The sequence below is a fragment of the Cheilinus undulatus genome, linkage group 21 (genome assembly GCF_018320785.1).
Source record: "Cheilinus undulatus linkage group 21, ASM1832078v1, whole genome shotgun sequence".
NCBI lineage: Eukaryota > Metazoa > Chordata > Actinopteri > Labriformes > Labridae > Cheilinus > Cheilinus undulatus.
In genome coordinates, this window is record NC_054885.1 from 39,482,888 (window position 1) to 39,503,708 (window position 20,821).

The window sequence follows — 20,821 nt, forward strand, 5'->3', positions numbered from 1 at the left end:
GCTTGGCACATATTCTTTTATCAAAGATGCAGGGAATATTAGTAACATCTAACTTCTGGTGGCATCCAGAGGAATTTAAAAATAAAATGTCTCTGTTATTCTAATCCTTCTGAGGTACTATAGAAACATTCAAAAAAATCCAAGATGGTGTAGTATTTTATGTCTATTTATAGTTGTTTTTATGTTAATTAAGATAACACAATTTTCTGGATATTAAGATGATAAAACATTAATTCAGATATTCCTTTTTATTCATATTAAGTTTCAATTTTACCAAATATATACCGCTAAGTGCTATGAGGCTAAATATTACAGAATGCACCTTTAACTAACAGGAATTATGTTGGATGAGCTTTTTACAAAGGTTCATTTCTGTCACTGTTTGAGGAACAATAAAGTTTTCTTGAGTTTTCAAAGAAAGAAAGAAAGAAAGAAAGAAAGAAAGAAAGAAAGAAGAGGTTCAGCCTTATCGATAGAATTCCTCGCTGTCTCACACACTTTAACCACACAGCCACACATACCCCGGGGTCTGTTTCCATGGCAACGCAGTGATGGAGAGAGTGCAGGGCCGATGTCAGGGTCACCGAGAGTGTGAAGAGAGGGAGGAGGAGGAGAGAGGCTGTGAACGGGAGGTTTCTGCTGAGCTGATCTGTCACTACCTCTTTGGAGGCTTTCCAAACACACACAGTGGACCGTCCCAGCGCTCTGAGAGGGTGTGTGCGTGTTTTAGTGTGTTAGTGTGTGTGTTAGTGTGTTTCAGTGTTAGCCGCTGCCATCAGGTTTTCATTAGGAGGTTAGTCAAACTGAGCTAACCTTGGTTTCCCTCCATGAAGAACATCACAGCCGTGTTATCACACCTCATACTGAACATGATCACTGCTGACGTGCTGCAGCTTTAAGACTTTTATGTTTTTATTTCATAATTTCATTGTTTGGATTCATTCAGAAGTTGTAGCAGTGTTATTGTTAATAATAGTAAAGAGTGAAGTAACCGTGTGAGTCTTTAGCTCTTTCATTCACAGACAGAGGAGATGAAGACATGTGAGGAGGAGAGGGAAAACCTTACACGCTGCACTGCCCCCTACTGGCGGACCATGGTATCAAAATCCACTGAGCTGCAGGCGTGCTGCATGCTCATGCATTTTTTTAAACCGCACACACTTCTGATAATCAAAAGGTTTTATCATATAAAAGTTTTTCACACTAACTCGTCATTTCTGTTATTGATAAGGATTCCTGAGGATCATTTTGGTGGTTTTCATCTTATTTTTAGGACTATAATGAAGCCTAACACAAGTCTATCTGTGATGTTTTTGCTGAGCTGTGTTTAACCTTTTCTATTATGTTTAGTACAGGATTCCGATTTAATTTCTCTTCAGTGATTACATGAAGTGATGCCTGGAGAAGATAGTTTACTCCAGCGATGATAACTGCAGAGTGTTGAAGCAAAGAGATGTACATCCATCTTCTATATTAAGTTCACCTAGAACTGGGTCTCTAGTTGTCACTGAACTCCTGCTGCTCTAGGAAGAGAGGCCCATTTTTAAATAAGCCATCAGCACTGACCCTCTGACTGCTTCATGATGATGCACTTTGAGTGAACTATATTCCTCGGCAGTGTGGAGGTTAATGCATTACAAAGCAATGCACTCATGTACTCAGATTACTTTTACCATTCTGGGGGAGTGGGGTTAGAGGTGGGCCTACTCTACAGAGAAGGATAAATGAGTGGTTATCAGGGATATGCTGATACTGACCAGTATCAGGTACTGGTGCAGATCCTCAGATGTGTAGAACACTGCAGGTACTGTACCTGGTATCTGTTTGCAGCATCATGCCAGCCTCTCATCACGTGAGTCTGGAGACAGCACAGCTAGATCATCAGGAGGAGGGTCGAGGACCATCTGGAAAAAAGAAAACATATTTTTAAGAGCTTAAACGGTGTTTGTATGAAGGAAGCATCAGTTTGAGATCTTATTGACCCTGCAGACAAACTGGCAAAATATGAGCAGATATCAGCAGCCAATGTTAATCTGTTGTGTCCATCAGATTTTCTCCTGCCATCTGGAATATCTAGCAGCTGAAACAATAAGAGATATCTTACAGAGCAGAGGGAGTGACCAGTCTGACCTGTTTCTGTAGAGTCTTACACCAAAACAAGAGACGAAATAAAAACCATCAGTATCTGCATCGGCCTAGACTCACAGTCATTTCATCTCTGATTTATATTTGTACCCAGCAGAGGTGACAACCTAAATGTAAGCACCTGTAAGAATAAAACTTGTATGGGAGCATAGTGAGTGTATGCTAGGGCTGGGAAATTAATCAAAAATTAGATTATATCGCAAATTTCCTACTGAAATTTTCAAACCCCAGTGGATGCAATATTTCTTTGACCATGTGTCTAAATACCAGATTAATACATTTTTGATGAAGACATGTAAATGCTCTATGAATCATGCAAACATTCAAGTGTCTGATTTTAGAATAGTTTGCCAAAAAAAATCACATTTTCCTTGACTGATAAAATGAAAAAGTCATCATTCAAAAAAGATTACAAAAAGATTGTTCAGCCTCAGTTTAATCTATCAAATACTGTCTTTGTTAGCACCTAGAATGGTTTATTGGTTGCATGTTGAGAAATACATAAAGAAAGGAACTTAAACACCTCTGATGTCTGATGGACATCTCTGGTTCTATGTGGAAAAGAGGAAGGAACTGACAAGGAGCAGATCTACCAACCTTTCCACATGCTGCTGGTGTTTGTGTCCAGACAGAGTTCTCTCTCTCTGACTGAAGCTCAGGAAGTTTGTGTACTTTCTGATACCACGGATCATTAAAATAAGGGAGATTTGATCATTTTGAAACACATGATATTTAAGAGGACAGAAACCTTTGACAACCTCATCATACTGAAACATCACTGGTGGTTTTGCATTTAGAAACTTAAGACAATGTGCAGGAGCTCATCTGCAATGTTGATGATTAAAAAAGAGCAATGTTCCCATATTGGGTTTCTGGGACTTCTTGTTTTTTTTCTGAAGTGTGAAATCGTTGTTAATGTGCTTCACATTTTTACATGTGGCGTAACACCTTTACTGTCCATACATTTTGTCTCATCTGGTAAATGTTTCAGTATTAGTTGTTGTATACTGGCCGCATGTAAAAAGGGAAACTGAAATCTTGTTTGGAATGACTTAAATGCCATTAAATATCTGTACAAAGTAGAATAATGTCCCTCTAACTCAGGGGTGTCAAACTCAATCACAGCAGGGGCCGGATTCTGGATTCAGGTCTAATCTGAGGGCCTACCAGGGTCAACATTTAACCAAAACTGTCATCCTCATTTTCACCAGTAATAAAATATTAAGACATATATATTATATATTAATTTAAAAAAACAGCACTGATGATAAATCATTTGGAAATTCAAAAAAGTTAAAATGATAAGTTTAAAGGCTCAAATCTGAGATTAAAAGTACAATTTATTAGTTCAAAAAATCAGAACACGATACAAAAAATAGAGAAATAATGTTTTTAAAGGGCAAATATATGAGAAGAAAGTTGAAATCATAAGTTTGAAAGGTGAAAATATGAAATAAATTTTGAAATCATGAGTTTAAGAGTCAAAATATGACTTGAAATATTAAATTGTGAGTCTGATAGTTCAAAATATGGGATTAAAAAGCCAAAAATTAGGAGTCAAAAAAGTCAAAATATGAGCTTGAATTCAAAATGATGACTTAAAAAATTAAAAGTCTGAATTAAATTCAAAACTAGGAGTGTAAAATGTCAAAATACAAAATAAAAGTAACATTTAGTAGTTGAAAATGTCAAAATATTAGAAAAAAAATTGAAATCATGTTTTTAAAGTCAAAATATGGGATTAAAAAGCCAAAGTAATGAGTTGAAAATGTAAAAAGATGATTTAAAGTTTAAAATTGGGAATCTAAAAGATAAACATGTGAAATAAAAATTTCAAATTATGAGCTGAAAAGGTCAAAGCATGAAATGGAAAGTCAAAATCATAATCTTAATCATCATAATCCGTCGTAATCTTGAGATACAAAATTAAAAATATGAAATAAAACACAAATTAATTTCTTTCCCCACATTCTTGACTTTTTATGAAATCTTTCTTACTCTATACTTTCTCAGATTTTTATGGCTTAACAAGAATATTTTAAATTATCAAGTTGAAGTTTACATTTTTATACTGGGGGAAATCAGCAGACCTCATACTGGTGGGACAGTTATGATACAAATATGATATGATCTTGTGGGCTGGATTTAATTGTTCCATGGGCCGGATTTGGCCCCCAGACCTTGAATTTGACACCTGTGCTCTAAATGGACTGACTGTGAGAGTCTTTGCAGAGGAAACCATGCACGGTCTCTCCAGTTGCAGCGGTGTGAACTTCAGTATGTCACAGAGCGGCCCGCTGCAAGCAGATGCAAGCTTGTGAACATCATGTTGCAAATCTTTGTTCTGAACTGGGACTGAAGAAGTGTGTAGCTGATGTGCAGTAGGTCTGTTGATCCGCCTAAAACTCCACTAACTTATTCATGCCAACATTTACAGCCCATAGATCAGCTGTGGTGCATCAGGAGAAATGTTCACACACACCCACATCATCCTGATAAAACTGTGCATCCCTACTTCTAACCAGAATCATTAAAATGTTTTAATCCTGGTATTTTAACATCCATTTGTCATTTCTTTACAGAAAACCCCCCGGATAAACTGTGTATCATCATTCTGCTTAAAAATATGGATATGTAATAAATATATTATGCTCTCTTTGATGCCTGTTTGTTCCCCGTTTAACAAAATCATCCCAAACGTGAAACCAGCGGCGTATTCACACAACAGAACTCTCCAAACACAGTTAGAGAACTGGGCGTGCAGGTGAAGACAGACGGGGATTTGTCCTCACGTACACAAAGTTTGAAGGTTTATTTAACTGCCTCTTGAAAAGAAAAGCAAACGATCACACCCTCCTTCTGTCTTTCATTCCCACAGTTTTTATTCTCTTTCTCCGTCTCTCATCGCTGTGATAACGAGGCCGTAAGAGCTCGTTAACCTCACACACACACACCACGGATCGACCCCAAACCACAGAGGCTCCTCGTGCCCCCCCTCTCTGTTTCTGTCAGCACCTGATTTGAAAATACTTAAGATGAAGTAATATTTGCCTGCAGACATTTGTGAGTGTTTGTGCAGGAGAGAGAGAGATGATTTCACGTTTGACTGTTTGACTCAGACCGGCTCGCTCTGTTTCCATTGGTCGGTTACATGTCAGAAAGTCAGCGACCAGGTGTAAAATGTTGCTTCCTCGGCAACGCTGTAACCAGGAAGAGACAAACACAGGCCGCAGCCAATCAGAGAGAGGCAGCGGTATCGCCTGAGTGTCAAATATTAAGCACACTCACACACTTTGACCTCATACATCTGTGAATATGTAAGAGGTCGTTTTGGTAAAATCTGCTTCCTGTGAGCTCTGAAATGATGTCCAACTCTGTTGGTCCCCTTTAGGACGTCCAGCTCTGATAGTAAAAGGAGTCACATTCTTTTTTGAATGTGCCAGAGAGGCAGTCTTCTTCTGTTCTGCAGCCAGTGCCTACATGTCCCAAGATGCATTGTACACAAACAGCCCTCAGAGTAGAACTCAGCAGTGTGGTTCCAGAGGTAAAAGTCACCTTCATGTTCTTCTACCTGAGTGTGAAACAACAGTACGTGCTACAGTAGAAGCTTGTGTGATATCAACCTCAACCTTGCTTTCTCTGCTGAAGAAACTACAGTACCCACAATCTTAGAGTGCCATAGAGACATCTCTGATTGGTGGAGCCTGCTGAAACCTCGGAAATGTTGTGAATGTCAGCTGTCAGCTGTTGATGACAATGCATGCTGCCATATACAAAGTCTGCAAAATATGTGTAAACTACAACATGTGAGAACTTTATTATTGAGAAATGACACACCAGATAGACTGTTTCATAGCTCTTTTGCATGGATCTATTTCACATTCATGCGGGAAAGCTCCCATTCATTTTCATTTGGGAAGGGCAGGACGTTTCAAGAAATTCTTGTTGGTGATTGGACGAGCATTCTGTCACATTCATGACGGGCCAATCAGAGCAAAACACAACATGAGGTAGTAGACGTGCAGCTCCAAAGGTACCCTGAGCTCTGCAGGGTCGTCGTTTATGAAAAGCAGAGCTTTTCAGTGGCTCAAATTCATGCTCAGGACTGGGAGACGTGCAAAAACATCTCAGTGTGGCTCTTCGCTCTTGTTTAAATAAAGAAATGTGGCCGAGGTCTGATTAAGCTGCCACTACACCACAGCTACCTCTGAGCTAATCGCTACAATAGTGGCTGCCATTGCTACCAGCCTCCAGTACAACTAAACCCCGCCTCTACTGCCTCGCTCTCCTCAGATGACGCTGATTGGTCCGAGATTGTTTTCAGTGTAGATTGGAGCGTTGCAAGATGGATTTACCTGACAGACCTGGACCCTGTGCAAACACTACAATAAGGATTAATTTAGAAAAAGGGTTCTTTTACGCTTTGGAAGTTTGATAAAGGTATCGCTGACACTAATTTAGGGGAATTGCAATGGATTGTGGGATGTGTAGTTCTTTTACTGTCATAGAGAATAAGCACACAACCTTGTGCCTTTGTGTTTTTCTCTGTTTTTAAAGCACCATATTAAATGTTTTATATTCACTAGCATTCATGTGGCTGGTTGGCTTGGTTCCTCTTATCAACATCAAGATTCTGCAAAAAGAGTGGAATGTAGAGGACTGATGAAGAAGAGTGTATGTTCTTCCTCTAACATGATCAGAGAATGGGAACAATTACTGATGAAGAAGGCAGGGTGAAGGTCAACTCTTTCCACTACAGAGCTCTGGGGGTTAAAGACTGCACAGTGAGTCTGACTGAGGCTGAGTAAGTCTTTTCAGGCTGAAAATAAATCACATTTCTGATGATTTTCCTCTTTAAGAGTTGAAACAAATGATGGAGGTTAAAGCCGAGGCCTGCAGGCTGAAGTCTGTCCATATTTCACCCAAACCGACATGTTCACACGTTTAAAAAACAGAAATATGATTCTTTCTGCTCCATGGATCATCTTCCATCAGCCTGAGGGCCGAACATCCCCGGACCAGGCTGCCCCTAGTGGCTGCCTCTCTGTGAGTCTGCTCGTACGTCTTCTGCTGCCACTGCTGGGGGTTTTTGGACGAATCGATCCATCTCATTTCTGAGTCTGGAGGGAGAGAGAACAGGCCCAGGGACGATTTATGACACACTCATGGTTTATCACACTGCAGCGCCTCCTTCAGGTCAAACACAGGAACTTCTACACATCACATCTGTTCTCTCTTCTTCCTTCTGACTGGTTGCTTCCTCTCCCAGCAGCCAATCAGGAGCCAGCATCATCCATGAGTCATGTATTTTTAGCCGTCTGCGGTGTGCTGCAGCTCTCCCATGCATCTGGTCGGGCTCTTGGACTGAAACGGGACCGGTTAGGGCCCGAGGTGGACGTGATTGTGTGTTTATGACTCACACCTTTGGAATTGGGTGGGGTGCTGCTCACTTAACCATGAAGGAGAGTGTGTATTTGTGTGTATTTGTGTGTGATTGACAGGTGAATGGGACTGTGAGTTTACCTTCTCCCTCTCTTCATTTTCCCACTCCCTTTTTACCCGACCCCCCACTTCTTTCTGCGTCTTATTCCTTTTCAGTCATGGGTTCCATTTCTGATCTCATCCTCAGCAAACTCCTGAGTACATTTCTGAAAATTTGGCTGAATAAATGTGATTGTGTGTTTTTCTGTCTCCAGCATCTGCTGCATGCAGAAATGCACACAGAAAATGCCCTCATGTATTCTTCTCTATATTGTTGAAACACTGACTAAACATTTAGCTGTTGAAGAAATGCATCCTGCAGCTCATTCATACAGTGATGTTTATTTTTAAGACCTTTAAATGCTTCATGGCGGCGGCTGGCAGCCTGGAGGGAAACATGCAGATTCCCTCTTAAAGATGTCTAATGAATTATAAAAAAGATGAAAACGTGGAAAAAATCTGCCATGAAAACATGAAAATCAGACGTTTTGCCACAATAGTAACTTTGATTTCTGGCACATGAAATTAGAAATACAATTGTTTTGTGACGATTTGTCATGAGGCGTTACTAAATGCTTTAGAAAAAAATTGAAATTTAAGTGAAATATATTTTAAAAACATGAAAATACTGCGCTTCTTGCACATTCAGATGGTGCTGAGAAATTCTTTCACTCTGGCTGTTTGTGACCAAAAGTGTCAGCTTAAAAAAAATAAAAAAAATAATATACATCAGTATTTTTTTAAACCTCTTTTGCATTACTTTTTTAATCAATATCAGACCTGATCATAAACATTAACCCCTTAAAGCCTGTTGCATCATATTTGATACAGACTTTTATGATACTTCTATCTAATCAATATGATCATGAATTACTAAAAAAACTTCTGAATACAATCTGATAAATGATAAAAATGCCCTCAAGTGGATTATCAGTTACCAAAAACACCTAATGTATCAAATGTTATACAAAAATATATGTAACAATATATAAAATATAAAATATATGTGAAATTTTATGTAAATTTGGATTTTTTGGGATTTCAGTAGAAAGTGAAATAAACAATTCAGTTCATAAAAAAAAACAAAATAGAATTTTTATGCTATAATTCATGTTTTCAGGCTTTAATGGGTTAAACATTGGTACATTTTGGGGGAATTTAACCCTTTCAATGCCAGTTTACCTGCATACTCCCTGATTTTTATAATGTCCAATAAAACAAATAAATACATATATATATATATATATTTATTTATATATTTCATACATGCAAACTAAAATTCCTTAAAGGGGATTATTACAGCCTTTAACATGTTAATAATGAGGAGCAACTTTATGTTTATTTATCATTATTTTCTTTTAATTTTCAGATTTTAATAATATTCTTACAAAAATAAAAAATACCAAAAATATTGATACATTTTGGGGAATGTAACCTTTTAAATGTCAGATTTTTGTCCTGTTTAAAAAAAAACTTAATAAATATTTCTAACTACATGCAAACTTAATTTCCTTTAAGGGGATTATTACAGCCTTTAACATGTTAATTTGAGCAACAACTTTGAATTTTATTCATCAATATTTTATATTTTAATTTGAAGATTTTAATCATATTCTTACACTCAGGATGGAAGAGACCAAAAATCATAAATTGCAATAAAAATACCACACTTTTTTCTTCTTTTAATCCACTGTTTTACATTATCTTTTAGTCAAGATCAGAACCGCCCATAAATATTTAATATTTGTACGTTTGAGGAACTTAACCCTTTACATTTCAGATTTTTGTCCTGTTTAAATAAAATATATATATTTTTAAAAACATGCAAATTGAATTTCCTTAAAGGGGATGACCACGGCCTTGAATGTGTTAATAATCAGTAACAACTTTGATTTTATTTCATCATTTTTTTCTTTTGATTTCAAGATTTTAATATTGTTTAAGAATTTAATATTGTTACAGTCAGGGTGGAAGTGACCAAAAATACATGAAATTTTAATAAAAATGCCACACTTTATTTTATTTATTTTTTAAATCCACTGTTTTGCATTATTTTTTTTAGACAAGATCAAAACCAACCATAAATATCAAATACTGGTAAATTTTGTAGAATTTAACCCTTTAAATGTCAGATTTTGTCATTTTTTTAAAAAACACTTTATGTATATATATATATATATATATATATATATATATATATATATATATATATATATGTATAATTTTTTAACAACCTGCAATTGAATTTCCTTAAAGGGGATGACCACAGCCTTGAATGTGTTAATAATCAGTAACAACTTCGATTATATATATATATATATAATTTTTTGTTATAAATTGTTACAACAATGCCCCTACAGGAAACCAGGAAAATAACATGTCATTTCCTCTCATGTCAAAAATGGAAAATGGCTGAAACTCGCTGACTAACATGAAAAACTACAAATTTATGGTGAGGACTCAGAATGAGGCCTTTTATCATAAATACATGTTTTTACTGTGGTGGCTGGAGGATCACAAATTGTGGTTTTCATGAGTTTCTGGTCACATTTTCGGTCACCAACAGTGAGTGGTACTAAAAGTCTACAGAAGTGGCCACTGACCAATTACAGGTTCTGATATTAACATCTAAAAATCATATTGAACAAATCCTACCCTCCATAATTTATGTTGTTGGTCAGAATAATCAAAAAATGACCAAAAAAGCCACAAAATGACCTGAACATGCTCTAAGGGTTAAAGATTGTGTAACCTAAGGTAAAAGATTGTGTGGGTCTTTAAATGATGGTATCTTAATAAATCTGAAAATGAAATAAAAACATTAGAGGAGTGTTTGTGTCACACTTTGCAGAAAGGACACACGCAGGCCTCCCCAGAATTAGGGATGTGTTTGGCTAGTGGGCTAAACTAAAGCTAGATCCCTCAGTAGTCAGGACCAGAACAACCAGTCAGCTTACCCAGTGATGATGCGTTCAGGCCCACAGTCCAATTCTCCTCCTAGACGATAACACAGCCACCCACCACTAGGAGGCACTGTAGCTGCTCTAAATAATGCTCTCTGATCAGATGTAAACAACGGTGACCTGACAGCATCGATAGCATCACATGAACATCAGACATCAGCTCTATAATGATCCAGAAAATGGGGATAAAGTTGTACAAAACTTCATGTTCTTAAATAAATAGAGCTTCATTCTGACTGTAGTCTGGACCTTGGTCCAGACTACAGTCAGAATGAGAAAGCCAAGAAAGCCTTCTTAAAATGAGTTCAAATATTGTTATAAACAAAAACAAAATGGGTTAAATAGGCTAGAATAGGTTAATAATGGCAAAAAATTGTGAAAAAGGTGGTGAAATTGGATTTTAAAAGTAGCAGAAACTGGTTAGAAGTGGAAAAAAATAAATAAAATTTGCAAAAAAATAAGCAAAAAGTGGCAAAAATTGGTTGAAGTGGCAAAAACGGTCAGAGATAGTGGTAAGAGGCATGAAAAAGTGGCTGAAATGACTTTAAATTGGCATTAATTGTTGGAAATCTTGGTGAAATGGGATGAAAAATTGATATAAACTGGAAAAAGGGTTAACTTAGAAAAATAGGCAGAAATTGGCAGAAATGGGTTTGACTTAGGGCTGGGCGATATATTGAGTACACTCGATGTATCGCGGCTTTGGCCACGATGTATAAAATGACTATATCGCAAACATCGAGTATAAATCATGTGGATAATGCTGCCGCCTCCAACTGAGCTGTTTCCCCCATGATCACCCAGGAGAGTTTCTTGAATAAGACACTCTCATGTCATGAACTCGTCAGGAACTTGTCCAGTGTTTATCAGCGCAGATACAGGAATAATGTAATCAAAGCTCTGAGCCTGAATGGTGGACTAGACTGTGGCCATCGGCTGCATGCAGGATTGGTGAGTTTGTGTAGGTTTGCTTCACCCTTAATGAGGAAAACAATCATTTTATAAACAGCAATAATAAACATAACAGAAGACATTTCAGGACTGTCCATACACTGTAAAAGACAGAGTATTTCACAATTTATGTATTTTTGATTTATTAGTAAAAGAAAATGAAGTCTTTTTTAAAATAAATCAGTGTGCTAAATTTGACTTTATATTGATTTTTACCCTTTCTGCATACTATTTAAAACAAAAATCCAATAAAATGGTCTATTTTAATCACCATACTGGTGTTATTTAAGGCTGAATTAAAAGTTATACAGCCACTTAGAGGATGTTTCAAAATATTGCAATTATATATCGTGTATCGGGATATAGCAAAAATATATTGGGATATCAATTTTAGGCAATATCGCCCAGGCCTAGTTTGACTGACAAAAATGAGCATATCAAAGAGTGAAATGTGGTTGAAATGGGTGTAAAATGAGGTAGAAGTGGTTAATAGAGGCAATAACGGGTCAACAGAGGCAACAATTGGTGTAAAGTGGCAAGACTTGGTTTAGAAGTGGCAAAAACAGGCCCCAAAAAAAAGTGGTGGAAAGGGTTTGAAATGGGATAAAAATGGGTAAAAAGTTGCAAAAATGTGTTAAAATTTAGCAAAACTGGTGTAAAGTGGTAACAGTGTAATTTAGAAAATATTTTTAGTTTTTTCAGGACATCTTGCGACCTCCTCTCAGTGTCTCACGACCCCCATGAGGGTCCTGATCCCAAGGTTGAGAACCGCTGGACTAATGGATGCCACAGGTACTGTTTAATAATCAGTAAATACAGTGGTATCAGTCCAAACTTCAACATGATCAAACATCTCTTTGACTTTATCTGACTCACAGTCTAAGAGCTGCTTCACTCTGTCAGAATAGATTTTCACATTTATTTTAAAATGAAACATAAATGCAGTTGATTATAATTTACAAAGTCCAAAAATGAGTCTTATTCTAACGAGAACTACTGCCTGTCGGTTTTCTACCAGACGGGGATGCACAGAAGAACAAATGTTATAAGCAAGGGATAACATGAGAAGCAATGACCTTGACCTTTGACCTTCAAAACCTGAATATATCATCACTGAGTCAACATTTTCCCAAAACTATTGAAGCATTTTTTATATATGGTGTTCACAAGAATGGCCTGGATGGACGAAAACCTCTGACCCTTTGTCCGTCTCCATGCAGACGATCGTCAGGGACGGGTTTGTCATATTTTCATCTCTATTGGACACTTGAGGGTGTTTTTCAACCTTTGCACAAATTTCCACTCTGACTCAAGGGTTAAACGATCTCGGAGGTCAACCGTCCAGCTCACTGGGCCTCATGTTCATGCATTTGAATGGAATATCTCAGAAACACTTGGAGTGATTTTCCTTAACTTTTGCACAAATGTCCCTTCTTGCATTCCTTAGACAGGTGTATGAGCGCCACGCAGCAGCTATCGTCTTCAATCAAACGTTTCCCTCATAAAGACAGAGCTCACTCCAGCCCACAGAGGACTCATTCATAGAAACTTGGCAGCTCTTTCTCCAGACTTTCCTGTTTCACTAACTTCATCATCCCTCATCTCATCCTCTCCTGTACATGCTCTCCTGCTTTCCCTCTCTTTTTCCCCTCCTTCCTCTCCACATGAATCCCCCGTACCTCTGAGTGTTTGCTCTCTAAACACGCCGCCGCCTGATTGGTAGAGAAACTCACTTTAACCACATTTTCCTTCCTGCCGCTGTGAACGCCGCCACCCTTACCTGCTGACACCAGAGAGGAGCGTTAATAGAGACCCAAACACACTTTCTATGTTAATGCGAGCGCTGACAGGCTTATGTTGTGTCAGCTAAATGAAGGCGTTAAAGCTGTTAGCTTTAGCTGCAGTAGATGCATAATGATTCCTGAGGAAATTAGCTGTTACACTGGCTTCTGCTAAGGTGAATGGAGTCGCTTTCTCTCCCTGTACCTCCTGATAGAGTTGAGAGGTTAAGATATCTTTAGGATTTAAGGAAGAAAAACACTTGAGGGTAAAAAAATCTCAAGGACTGCCGTTCTAATGTGCACTTCACCCCGTTTGGACGAGGCGTTTACAGTGATTTACATATGATTTGGGCATTCAGATACCAAGTGGCAATCTTTAATGGAAGACAGTCTGACAGCTCAGACTGCACACAGAGGTGGTCTGGGATTCCTTCATCAGTATTACTAGTACTGGATGTGATCTTCTTTATCCATGTCCATCCAGCCTTCCTTGGAGTGAAAACAGATCTTTGCAGATGACGTCAGAGATTCCCCTCTGGAGGCGAGAAGTGATTTCTGTTAACCCTATAGAACCCAGCGCTACGATTAGCATATTCATTTTTGATTGGCGGTAGATTTGAAAGCGGATAAGATAGATCGATCATTCTTTTTGCATATAAAATCTGGGGAATTAGACTAACATTTCACACGTTCACCATGTTTCAGAGCGCTTTTTTGCTGCAGTGATGGGTTTGTAGAAAGCGCACACGTCAAAAATCTATATAAACGAGCCCACGGTATTTGCAGCACTTCCTACATTGACATAAACGTCATCACATTGCGGACATGACCTGTCACATGATTCTTATGTGTCCCTACCTGATAGCCCCCCCCCCCCAACAACAGGAAGTGGCATTTTTTCCCAGGAATTGTACTTTTTTCTGCAAAATACACCGAAGAACAAAGCCTGCACACATACTCACCCTCACTCTCGTTTCACCCCTACTTTTTTACAAAAACACTCAGACACCCAACCCACACACACCAGACATCCATCACACACACCTTTGACACACTCTCACACATATGTAGTTATGAAGCCGCAAAAACCTGGTCACACCAAATGGTTTTACAGCCGGCACATAGCTTTCAGACTAATTACAGCATCAGATGAAGAGTCCGACTACTCATCTGCCTCAGTTTTACACAGGTTACAAAATTAACTATATCTCAGAAAGAAAGTTATGTACAGACTCCAAATAAAATCCCTGTGATTCCACGGGATATTGTGCAACTTTTTTAAATTTACAAATTTGAGGGATACAGTTGTGCAATTTCTCAATTTTTAAATATACGTGGAAAAAACAAAACAGTTTTCTTTTTTTAAGTTTATTGCACTTCTAAGCAATTTATCGTAGTAGTTAAGATATAAGTCAATACATATTACTAGATCAAATTTGCAATTTCAGCTGAAATTGCAAATTTGCAAATGAAAAAAGCTGAAAATAGTGGAAAAATAGCTGAAAATAGCATAAAAGCTGAAGAATGCAATAATAATAATAATAATAATGATAATAATAATAATGATTTGTGAAGAATGTGAAATATTGCTCAAAATATAGAATTTAGTAAACAAAAAAAATGTTTTAGAGGATTTAAAAAGCTGGCCCATCTGAAATAATGTTATTTTAGTTTTAGAAAAATAGTTTTTAAAAAAGTAAACAGCTGAAAAGATAGCCGAAAGTAAATATCTGAAAAGAGCACAAAAAGCTGAAGAGTATGATAGCATAATAGTGAAAATAACCCAAAGAATACCGACGTCATGAGGAGCTGAAGAAAGTGCAGATTTGTGAAATTTTGCCAGTCGTTTTATACTGTTAAAAAAAGTTAAATATTTTTAAAATTACAAAAGTTAGAAATGAGAAAAGATAAAGCAATCAAATGACGAAGAAACTGAATTTTTTAAAGTTTAAACGGTGTTGATACGTCAAAGTATGAAGGAGGAGATAGCCAGTGCGGAAGAAGAAGAAGAATAAACAAAATGGACGACGCAAATATCAACAATGTGGATGCTTACTCAGCATCCCCACTAATTAAAACTTGGGATATAAGGGTTATATTGATGTAAAGCAAATAAAAACACTCCCAAAAATTACACTACAGTATGTAAAAATGTAAGAATATGTCCTGGCAGACTTGCACAATGGTGGTTTTTAAAGAGTTAAAGGGGCTCAGCTTGTCTCTGGACTCTGGTCTCCCTTTATCTGACTAGACAAGGCTAGTCATAGGAGGTCTGCAGGACTGAGTAATTTGCAACATTATTAATCCCCTCCATGCCAGGTAAATCTTTTAAACTGTGGAAGAATATCCCTTTTTTGGGAAGTCGGTGTTTGTGGAAATGTTGTGATGATGGCTGCAGCGTACAGGTCCATTTAGAGCTGTATAGTACTAACTTTCCACTATTCCCATTCATTGCTAATGGCCGCCCCCACTTCCTGAAACCCAACAGATATTCTTGATCACATGATTGCAACTGTGACCCCTCTGTGAACTCTCTCTGACCCCGCTGTGACATCGACCCCGTCATGACCCATCTCCTTCTGAAATCACAGTGGATTAAAACACCCTCAACAAAAGCTCTTTTTTTAGTCCATGTCTGGCCACTCCCACTGTGGCCTACTGTCCAATCAGGAGCCTCGTTTATCATAATTGGTGCGCTGAGCGTTGGGACCGGCGGGTCTTTGATCTGAGCTCACTTCCTCCCAGCATTTCCTCCTTCCTCCACCTATGACCTCCTCCACACCTGCACTGTGAGCTCACTGCTTCCTCTGCTTTTTGATCCTGTTCTGATGAGTCATGTGACCTCGCCCTCGCCTCAGGGGCGGGAACACCGCCAGGTTTCCCACAAAGAAACTTATACTATGGCCCTAATGCTGTAAAAATATTCAGTCCTCAGATAATCATCAGAACTTTAACCAAATCTAAGTGAGGGGCTGCTGCACAAAAATATTCCAGTATGAAAAGGTTTCCAACATATTTGTGTTGCTGACTGCAGTTTTGAAGGATTGAAAGAAATCTATATGATATCACCATCAGCACTTAAAGAACCAAACATTATGCATGCAGAGTGTGAGTGTTTACTGCATGTCCACTGGGGATACAGCTGCCCTCACAGATACACCAGCATGATGCTCCAGGCAGACGCTCATTTCTAACAGTTTTTAATGCAGCTGATGCTGTTGATATTATTCTGCATGCATCCACAACAACACTCCTCACACAGGTCAGCTGTTGAAGCCATCTTTGAATGCAGACGGACACATCTGAAATCATAATCTCTGTTATGAACGACATTTACGGTTAAACGTGAGAGCAGGCACAGGTAAAGAGGAGCTGTAGGACGCAGAGCAGAGGTGCAGCTCATCATTGGTGTGAGCTTTGGCCCACTTTACAAAGCAAACAGAGGGGAAATACAGTGATTACTCACTGAATCATCTGAATCAGAACAAAGTAAACGAGCTGCAGGTGTGAAAGCACCTTAAACTCTGGACTCATGATGATCCTGTGAGTCTGTGCTGAGGGCTGTCAGGCTGTGGGAACCAAACGGCCATCACTGCTACCTGTACTTGCATGAACAGGCTCCACCCACCGCCTTTCTATAGATCCCAGAGCACAGTGTGTGTCTATGAAATGTGTGCTGGGGTGGATTTGTGTTTCTATACGTGTGTGTGCTCTGCTACGGTTGAGTGTGTCTGAAAGCTGCGGCGTCGTGGCATTCATGTGTCTGTCTGTTAGCCAATAGGGCGGTGTCTTCTTAACGGGATTATGGTTGCCATAGCATCTCTCTGTGTGGATGTATATGCGTCACGGCTCCATCAAACCGCCACGCCCCTCCCATCGCCAACCTGTCGCCACGTGAACACCGAAAGAGCCGACCAATGGGATGGCTTGGTTCCCTCTGGTTCACGCCATCCTTTAAGAAAACGCGGTGGGAGGGGTCTCCCAGGCTCCTGCCACTCCCTCTCCTGAACTTTCATCGTCTTGCTGGGCCCTCCTGCTCGTCTCAACACTGCCCCCTGGTGTCTGCTCTGCTCCTCCTCCTCTCCTTTGTTCTCCTCCGTCCTGTCATCGATCAACGTGAGCTTCCTCCTCTCTCGCCTGTTTCTCCCCCGCTCCCTTTGTCTGCCATGCTTCTTCTTCTTCTTCTTCCTCCTCCTCTTCCTCGTCCTCTCAGCGGTCACATAGAGGTCAGAGTTTGTTTTGAGTTCATCGTCTCCCCTCGACCAATGACGGATCACTTCCTATTTAGACCATGGAGACTAATGAGCGCCGTGTGCATGTGTGCATGTGAGCGCTGGAGTGTTTCTGTGGTGGAGAGCAGGCAGGTGATTGTGTCTGTGTGAAAAACAGAATAATGGGAGAGCAAAAAACGGAGGAAATCTAGGAAACAAGGCCAAAAAGATTAGAAAAGAACAAAGGTTACAAAATATTTTCCTTCTATCAATCATGACCCGATAAATAAACAAATGCTGCTAAAGAATGCTGAGTTGAAATCAAGGTGGTGGACTGATTTAGGATCAGCTTTGTGAATGATCAAAAATGCAAAACTGAAAGCTTAAAAATAGGAAGAAAAAATTACAAATCTGTGCTTTTAGCAGGGACAAACATTAATATTGAGTTATAATGAATAAAAAGCTTATTAAAGCATCATCTAGAGTCTAAATCATATCATAAATCAAATATGGAATAGCTCAGCAGAACCACAGCATGCATCTCAGTCCGTTTTAGCTCCATAATGATGCTTTCGTTTTTCTAATGTGGGCTTTTAATCTAAAATAAAGGGAACAGTCAATAAAAGCTCTCTCTATATTTAATATTAACCAATGGCTGCAGAGTTTGAATGCTAGAAAAAAGCTTTAATATTCTAGAAATAAGGAATTCAATTAACAGCTTTATTAAATTTAAATATGCATGTTTGATTGATTTGAATTAACTGTTTATGTTTTAAATCTTTATTTTGACTTTTATCGGAAGCATCAAATGTAGTTTTTTTTCATCATATTTTATGCGCACGTCCTAAATGTGCACCCTCGGTCTCTCACTCAATAGGACACGGATCGAGGCGTAGCTCTCTTTAAAAGCACCGCAATTCAACTCTTTTTATTGGATCATAACGATCACATTTACAGTTTAATGCCATAATCCCCCAATTCATCTTTTAGCAATAAAGATGCAGTTCATACTTTTGTGGTTTTATTAAAATACTGAATTTATTCTGAGCTATGTTCCAGTAATTTACTGGAATCACAATTAAGAAATTCCACGGGGTTATAGGGCGACACTGACCAAAAATCAGGCCTGGATATTTTTCAATCAATCAATCAAATTTATTTATAAAGCAGATTTTAAACAGCAACGGCTGACCAAAGAGCTGTAGGAGACAGGGAGTCTCACAGAAAAGTCAAGATGCACACACATAAAACTACAGACAGAGAGGATTATTTCAATGACGAAACAAACAAAACAAAAAGTAAAAAAATAAAATAAAATAAGAAATAGATTAAAAAAAAAGATTTGAAATTAATTTTAGTTTTTATTTTGTTGAATAAATATAAATGATATTATCTGGATTCTTTAGTTTAAAAAAATAACAAATAGCTGATGAATAGCAGAATAAAACACTTTGATAAAATTTAAGTAAAATCAGTCATTGACAGCCAATAATGGGAAATTAATTAATTAATTTTAATGTCCAAAAGCTGCAGAAAAACAAAGCTGAAGATTATAAATGTCCTGATTGATTGGGAAACAATAATAATCAATTAATGTTTAACCAATTAAAGCCTGAAAACACAAATTATAGCCAGAAAATTCTCATTTTTTTAACTGAAATTTTTTCAGATTGTATTCAGAAGTTTTTTTTTTGGTAACTTATGATCATATTGATTAGATAGAGGTATCATAAAAGTATGTATCAAATATCATACAACAGGCTTTAAGGGGTTAATAGAAATATGGCACACCAATTATGGAGTAATTTTATAACGATCAGAAATTCTAAATTTGTCTAAATTATGCAAAACACCGGCACGTTTCTGTAAATGGAGTAAAATTTGTATTCTCCCTTTAAATCTCTGTGTTTCAGAACGATGAAATCTCAATCATTATTTTGTGCAGTTTAGACATTCCTCTGTTTTCACTGAAGTCTGACTGAAGATCATGAATTTCTGCTCTTTTGGAGATCTGAAACACACGGGAGTTCATGGAAATGTTTGTGTGTAATTTAGACAGCATGCAGGAGTTTAGCTGCAACGTTTTTATTATTAGTGAGAATAAATCTGCCACTATGGGACTCCTACTTTTGTTGCTGCTAGACAAAAGATGTTTTAATATTGTTTAATTTTTAATTCTAATAAAATGTTACTAAAATAAATGAATACAATAATATTTTTATTTTTACACAGTTGTTGAATGGAGCATTTTTCCTAACATTGATTTATTTTCATAAACATTTAGGTATAAAGGGTATTGTCAGGATCTTGTCAAACACATACATATTTATTATAATAAACCTTAAAAACTGGAGGTATTGCCCGGCCCTAAATCAGAGCTCTGAATAAAAATAATCATTTAAAAAAAACACAATCGACACATTTCCCATCACAGAGCACAAACACTCCAAAGACGCCGGCGTCTGACGGCCTTTTTTCTTCTTCTGTGAAATAATAGGAGAGATTTTTCACCCTCACACACAGACAGGTGAGTTTTATAACAATGGTCACACACTCACAACCACATAATGTGGACCAGCACAGCCAGTGTGTGTTTACTGGTGTGTGGCGGGGCGGGCAGACCCCCGCTGACCTCTTTATGACCCAGTCAGCGGTTCAAGTTCAGTTCAGGGGTTCACGGCGTGTTCATCGTATGTTAGCCTGTATTTATCACCACAGACACAAACATGAAGAATTAAAACACAGCAGCAAATACTCCTTTCTTTGTTTTAAATACCGTAAAACTCCTAATAAAAGCTCATCCACTTCTAAGAGCCGCTCTCTCCTCCTGGCCTGATGCTGCTGCAGGTCTGAACAAATAAAGACGGCTCTCTGTCAGAGGCCCTCAGAGGAATTTAGCATAAAATAAGTTATGGAGAAAAAGCAGCAAGATTAGAAAATTTTGAGACATTTTAATTATATAATATCGTCCTGAAAAAGGCTCTTTTTCAAAATCTTCACCAAAACCTCCTGAGAACTGTCCCAATAAAAAATAAACATTAGAAACACGAGGACCAGACGCTGAAGGTGGAGGAGTTAAAAAACAGGAAGAACCTGATTTACCAGTGAGAAAAACAAAAATGTAAATGTAGAATTATAATGAAAGAGAAGAAATCTCTGGAGAAATAAAGAAAATGTACAAAAAATATGTATAAAATAACAGTGTTTTAAAGTTGTCAGTAATTAAATAATCAAAACAAATCTAATGATCAGAATTATTACAACAACAAATAACAGACAAAAAAGAGGG

At 37.9% G+C, this 20,821-nt stretch overlaps 1 long non-coding RNA gene across 1 annotated transcript in view; it reads right to left on the reverse strand.

Moving 5' to 3' along the window:
- Window positions 1–1,846: 1,846 nt before the first annotated feature.
- Window positions 1,847–20,821, reverse strand: part of LOC121529406 — a 49,656-nt gene continuing 30,681 nt past the window's right edge. The window contains exon 3 of the long non-coding RNA XR_005993575.1: window positions 1,847–1,904. This is a non-coding gene — a long non-coding RNA (uncharacterized LOC121529406). The remainder of the gene's footprint in view (window positions 1,905–20,821) is intronic.